A 7328-nucleotide genomic window follows, 5' to 3' on the forward strand; every position below is an offset into this window, starting at 1 on the left:
TAAAAAATTCAAACTTCAAGAAGTGTCTTAGCAGTAATTTTCACATAATTATTTTGAAATTTTTCTTTGACTAAATCTAATAACTTCAGTCTTAATTCTTCAATTTGTTAACACAATATATTAAAAAATATTGATGTTGAATTGAGCAACACAAAAAGTTGACAAAATTCTTAATTTTATCATACATACGCTTGAAGTCCTGAATCAGTAAAAATAAACTTGTCCCCCTTTCATTCTCGACAAATCTCAAAAGCTCTTTCCTTTGAGAGCTTCAATAGTAGTAAGAAAGACTAGTTCATGTGAGTATGTCTATATCCCCTACAAGGCTACTTCTTTAATTTCTTTTCCTCCTTTTAGATGCATTTATATGTATATATTCCTAACAATGTCATAAATACTGCATGTTGACTCGAAGTTTATTCAATTAAAATCAATACACTTTTTCATTTTGTTGACGATTTAATCGTTAACTTTCTTAATTATGTTATTATTTAGGATTGGATATTCGAGGATGCCGACCATCCGTTCCCATCCGGCAAGTTAAAGTGGATTCACTAATTCGCGTAGTCATATTTAAAAAATTCAAACGTCAAAGAGTGTCTTAACAGTAATTTTCACATAATTAATTCAAATATTTTCTTTGACTAAATCTAATAACTCTAGTCTTAATTCTTTAATTTGTTAAACTAATTCATTATATATGTAATAATTTGATATAATTGTCACACCTCGAGATACTGATACGCTCAAACTTACTTCTCAAATAAGAAGTAAAACGGTCGTGTCAAGTAAATAACCCAACTAGTGAGGTTGGGATCGTTTCTACGAGCAAAATAGTTTAGACCTAACTTCAATTTATTACTACTATTGTTCAGTCAATTACTTCCTTGGAAAGCAAAAATGATAAAAAGGGGGGTTTCTATTCCTAAATAAATGAAAATAACTAGAGAAATAAAAGGAGACAACTAACAGCTTCGAATTTTGGAGTTTAATCAATTAATCAAAGTAACTAGGGTTTACGTGTTCCCCACAGGTTCATAACTTGATAAGTCTAACTATAACATTTCTTTCCTAGTATCTTGCATGCAAAGTTATAAGTTATGTATTTCTAAATCCTTGGTCCAGCATCTAGAAAATTTCACTCCGCACCTTGGTCCGGCTACGTGTGTTGCTATCCTAACCCTTATCTTTACCTCATATTAAGCATCGTATTCGATATTTGACTAAGTTATTACCTCGTACCAATCAATACTAGCCTATTAGATAGTATACTCTAAATCTATGTTGATAATTCTTTTCCTATTATCTACCTCCTTGGTCCGGCAAGTAGCATTAAGGCGAGTTCTAACGTTGGCCATCCGTTAAAAAGACTTCTATGCGAAAGAATTATCAATACATGCAAGACACTATTCTAGAATTGTTATTTTAGTTAGGTTTTACCTCATTATTAGCCTATGGTTCCCACAACCCTAGTTATGGAGTTTAGTTACCCATAGTCATAATTACAATATTCAAATATGTGATATAAGAATTCATGCACTTACTTCGATGAGAAAGAGTAAAATCCGAAAGTTCACTTTATTAATCAGCAAAAGTCACCAACAATCAATGATAAAAGTCTCAAGATAATCAGTAGTCTCTCAAAGAGTCTACAAAATAATCAAGAGTCTCCCAATATTCAAAGGTCTAACAATGATCCAGAGTCTAACCAAATAATCCAGAGTCTAACCTCAAAAACAAGGTTTTTCGAACTATTTATAGAAAATAAAAACCTAATTAAACAAGGACTCTATTTGCTTGAAATCTGTCAAAAACGCGGCCGGATCGACGGACATCGCGACGGATCGTCGTGGTCACGACGGACCGTCATGGACTCCGTCGTCCCATACTTAATGAAATTTCTTCTGCTGCTCCTTCATTACCCTCGACGCAGGTATGACGGATCGTTACGAGCACTACGGTCCGTCGTTCCAAAACACTTGAACTCTTGGAATATTGGTACTGGGGCTACTTCTCTGATCTTCACGACGAACCTGCAGGACAGACCGTCATGGCTACGACGGTCCGTCACGTTTTCCGTAACCCCACACTTTGTCAGACTTCCCCATCTTCCTTTAGCAACTGCACTGCGCTGTCACCTACGGACCGTCACAAGCATGAAGGACCGGCACAAGCTCCGTAGGTGGTCTCTTCTGCATTTCTTCGGTCAAAAACCTCTGCATTCATCTTTGGACAGATTTCATGCAAATAAGGAGAAACTTATATATAAATTAGCACAAAAAGGCTTTTGGACACACTAAACTTAAGGAAAATGTATTAATAATACCGTAAAACCACGGTAGATCAGATACCCCCGAGATGTGGACATGGAACCTAGGACCACAAGTAATCCCGAGCTAACCCTACTGGCATGATCATGAGCAAACTAAAGATAATGAATTGTTGCGGAAGCTAACTCATAACTTATAATGAAAAGATGGGGAATATCCAACATGCTAAAACTAATATAATATGAAAACTGATGAGTTTAATACAATGAAGTTACTAACTCAACCCAAAGCTGAAAATAACTATGTCTGAAATAAGCCTCCAAGCTGGACTAGAAATACTGGGACAAGAACCGAGGTAAATCTAGAAAAAACTGAAACTAAATGACTGAAAGGAAACTGCAATGAATCATAACTATTCTCCTCGGAGAATGAGAACTCACAAGTGAATCTGCTGAATTGGAGATCGGAAATCGATCTATGTGTGATCTGGATGCTGAGAACTTTAACCTACATCACGAGAAGATGTAGCGCTTGTATGCGTCAGTACTTGAAAGGTATTGAGCATGTAAGATAGAGTACAGTGAACATAACTAAACAATCATAAAAGCAACTATAATAATCTGACATGATAAATTGAATTCTGAGCTAATTGGATGCATTGACTAATTTATAACATGCTAAAACTGAATACTGAATATACTGATAAATAGTCAATTCAAAGAGTCTGACTTGATCTATGGGAGCTACTACTAACCGATAATAAAACCACATGAGCTAAATGTGGAGTCCGATGTATACGCCCCATTGAGAGGAACCAATATACCCTGCTAAAGGTATAAAGGCATGCTGGCGTGATCACTAAACTTATTTCCCATAGAGGGGACTTACAACCTACTTTGCTAGTAGTTCTGGGACTATTGGGTACGCTAAACCCTAGTCCAACTCGGTATTATTCTACTCTTATAGATTCTATAAATTTCTGGAGTATGTCTGAGTTTCCGTAAATACTGGATAGCTCAAAACTGAAAAAGCAAACTGAGAATGCAACAATTAATCTGGTAATTATGCATTTATGATTAAGGCATGTATATCTGAAGTGTCTGAAATATATGACCTAGCATATGTAATTCAATAACTAAAGAAATACAAAGAAAGGGTTCTGAAATCCGTTCGATAATCTGAGTAATGACATGATAATCTTATTTGGGACATATATTTAATAAATTTATGAAGTTATATCAATGTTTTAGAAACCCTAGGTCTAAGAATGATATGTGAATCAAGAATCTGATTGAAAACTAGGGACACAAGAGGTGAAAGGAACCCACTAGTGAAATCCCATATACCTGGTGATGAAATGAACGGAAAAATACTTAAGTTTAAGGGCAGGAACTGTTGGATCTTGTTGCATTCTTGAACTAGGGTTCTTGAGCTTTTTCTCCTCTCTTTCTTCTAATTTTCTAGGTTTTGATTTAATGATTTGACTTGGATATGTTTTAATTATGTTTCTAGGCTTAAAGTGACTAAAATTTGATGATTTAGGATCAAAAACACATAACTTAGGGTTTAAACGGAGTCAAAAAGACCCCTGGGAAAGATGTTTTCGGACCAAACAATGGCCAAGACTGACGGTCCGTCGTCTAATCGACGCCCCATTGTTGGGTCCGTCGACTATGCCTGTTCGATAGGCCTTTACTAAAATGTGAACAACTTTTTACTCGAAGGTTCAATTTTAGCAAGGTTTGTGGCTATACGAAGATAATTCAATTATCTATATGTGGATAGGTCATGGGACACTTAATTCAATTTGTGCTAAAAGTAACGATTATTTGAAAGTGACCCAACTGCATTTCCCCTTAACTGTCTGCATATTTTCCACCTACGGACCGTAGGTCCACCTACGGACCGTAGGTCCACCTACGGATCGTGCTGGTCATCCGTAGTTCTTGTCTGAGAGTGAGTGAAGGGAGTACTGATTGACGGTCACGAGCTACGGACCGTCGTCTGACCTACGGACTTTAAGTCCATCCGTCGTCCAAGACTTGACCAATTTTTTTGGCTGAAATATTTGGGAGTTTCTGTTCCCATCAACGGTTGTGCATGACGGACCGTGGGTCAGGCTACTATCCGTCGATGCCACCGTTTGTTGCATCTGTAGATTTTTCTGTAAAGCTGGGTTTTGGCCTATTTTGAATACGGGGCGTTACATTATCTCCCTCTTGGACATTCATCTTTGAATGAAGACTAAACTAGCTAAAATAGAGAAAGAGAGTTGCAAACCCTACTACTAACCACTAAGAGATGAGTTTCTGACTGAATTGAGTTCCGATGAAATGCAAATATGCTGAAAATGCAAGTAAAAATTGAGGGAACATGATTCTAAGACTGAATTCACACATGAATGTCTGGATAACTAAAGTAGAACTATTACCTCAAGCTGGAGTGGAATCTAAAGGAAAGAGGTGAGGATACATGGCTTTCATGGCTGGTTATGCTTCCCAATTAGCTCCCTCTACGGACTGACTCCTCCAGAAAACCTTAACTAAAGTGACTTCTTTGTTTCTCAACCTTTTCACCTGACGGTCAAGAATCTCGACTCGTACATCCTCATAAGAAAGATTATCTTTCATCGCCACACTCTCGAATAGAACTACACAGGTTGGATCACCCACAAACTTCTTTAAGAGTGATATTTCGAAGATTGAGTGCACTGCTGCTAATTCTGCTGGCAACTCTAACTCATATGCCACCTTACCAAACCTTTTAAAGATTTTGTAAGATCCTACATATGTAGGACTGAGCTTCCCTTTCATTACAAATCTCATCACCCCTCTCATAAGTGAGACCTTCAGAAAAAGCCCAATCATCAACTTGGAACTCTAGCTCCCTTGTCCTTACCTCTTCGTAAAATTTTTGACGACTTTGGGCTTTCTTAAGTCTATCTCTAATGAGTTACTCTTTCTCCATAGCATAAATGACTGAATCTGAACCTATCAAAATGGCTTCACCTACTTCAAACTACCCAATAAGAGATATACATCTACTCCCACATAAAGCCTCATAAAGGGACATTTGAATGCTTGAAGGGTAGCTATTTTTGTAGGCAAACTCAATAAGAGGAAGGTGATCATCCCAATTACCTTTGAAATTGATCACACAAGCTTTCAACATATCCTCTAAGGTATGAATGGTATGCTCTGCCTACCCATCCATCTGTGGATGAAATGTTGTACTAAGGTTAACTTGAGTACCAAGACCTTTCTGAAATAACTTCCAGAAATCAGAGGTAAACTTAGGACCTCTATCTGAGATGATAGACAAAGGAACTCCAGGAAACCTCATAATTTCATTAATGTAAAGCTTGGCATAGTCCACTGTCGATTCTATAGGCTTAACTGCCAAAAAGCGACAAAACTTAGTCATCTTATCAACTATCACCCAAATTGAGTCATGCTGTCTGAGAGTACGAGGTAATCCTATGATAAAGTCCATATTGATCACATACCACTTTCAAGTAGGATTATTGATCTCTGGAGTCATACCTTCTGGTTTCTGATGTTCTACCTTGACCTACTGTCAATTGGGGAAGTTAGTCACTGAATCTGCTATATCCCTCTTCATGCCATACCACCAATAGACTTCTCGCAGATCGCAGTACATCTTAGTGGAACCTGGATGAATAGAATACCTAGAGTTATGGGCTTCTGCAAGAATATGCTGTCTCAACTCACCCACATCAGGAACACACAATCTACCCTGGTAGCGAAGTATGCCATCTCTCCCTGGGAGAAAATCTCCACTCTTTGATTATGGACTGCACCCTTAAGTTAAAGAAAGATTGGGTCACTGTCTTGCTTTTCCTTAACCTCCACTACCAAAGACGATTCTTCCCCATTTTGAACTGTTACACCACTCTCTGATATCCTCATAAGGCAAACTCCCAAGTGAGCAAGCCTGCGAACATCCTTCACTAGCTCCTTACTTTATTCCTTAACATGGGCTACACTACCTATATATATTTTACTAAGAGCATCGGCTACTAAATGCGCCTTACTAGGATGATAATGCACACTCATATCATAACGTTTAGGAATTTAAGCCATCTCTTCTGGAGAAGATTCAACTCTTTCTCGGTGAACACATACTGAAGTTTGTTATGATCAATGAACACATCTACATGGACACCATACAAGTAGTGTCTCTATATCTTGAGTGCAATCACCACTGTTGCAAGCTCGAGGTCATGAGTTGGATAGTTATTCTCATGCACCTTAAGCTGCCTAGAGGCATAAGCTATGACCTTACCTCGCTTCATCAACACACAACCTAGGCCAACTCTGGATGCATCACAATGGATCACATGACCATTTGAACCCTCTGGTAGAGTCAAGACTGGAGCTGTAGTCAATCTAGTATTCAATTCTATGAAGCTTTTCTCACAATCATCTAACCATTGGACTTTACCATATTCCGAGTCAACCTAATCAATGGTGAGGCTATGGATGAAAATCCTTCCTTAAACCTTCTCTAATAACCTGCTAGACCTAAGAAACTTCCAATATCTGTAGCGAAGGTAGGTATGGGCCACTGTTTCACTGCTTCTATCTTATGCGAATCCACTCGGATCCCTTCAATAGATACAATATGACCAAGAAAAGCAACGGATTGCAACCAAAACTCAAATTTGCTAAACATAGCGAATAACTGGCGATCCTTGAGAGTCTGTAAAACAGTTCTCAAATGACTCGCATGTTCTTCTTCATTCCTAGAGTAAATGAGGATATCATCAATGAAGCCGATAACGAACAAGTCCAAGTACTGTTTGAACACTTTGTTCATCAAATCCATGAAAGCTGCAGGAGCATTGGTTAGTCCGAATGGAATAACAAAAAATTCATAATGACCATACCGAGTTCTGAAGGCTGATTTCGAAATGTCACTATCTCTTACTCTAAGCTGATGATAACCCGATAAGAGGTATATCTTAGAGAAATGGCTAGCACCCTAAATTTGGTCAAACAAGTCATCAATCCTGGAGATGGGATAGTTATTCTTCAT

Source organism: Solanum pennellii, chromosome 12 (genome assembly GCF_001406875.1).
Source record: "Solanum pennellii chromosome 12, SPENNV200".
NCBI classification, from domain to species: domain Eukaryota; kingdom Viridiplantae; phylum Streptophyta; class Magnoliopsida; order Solanales; family Solanaceae; genus Solanum; species Solanum pennellii.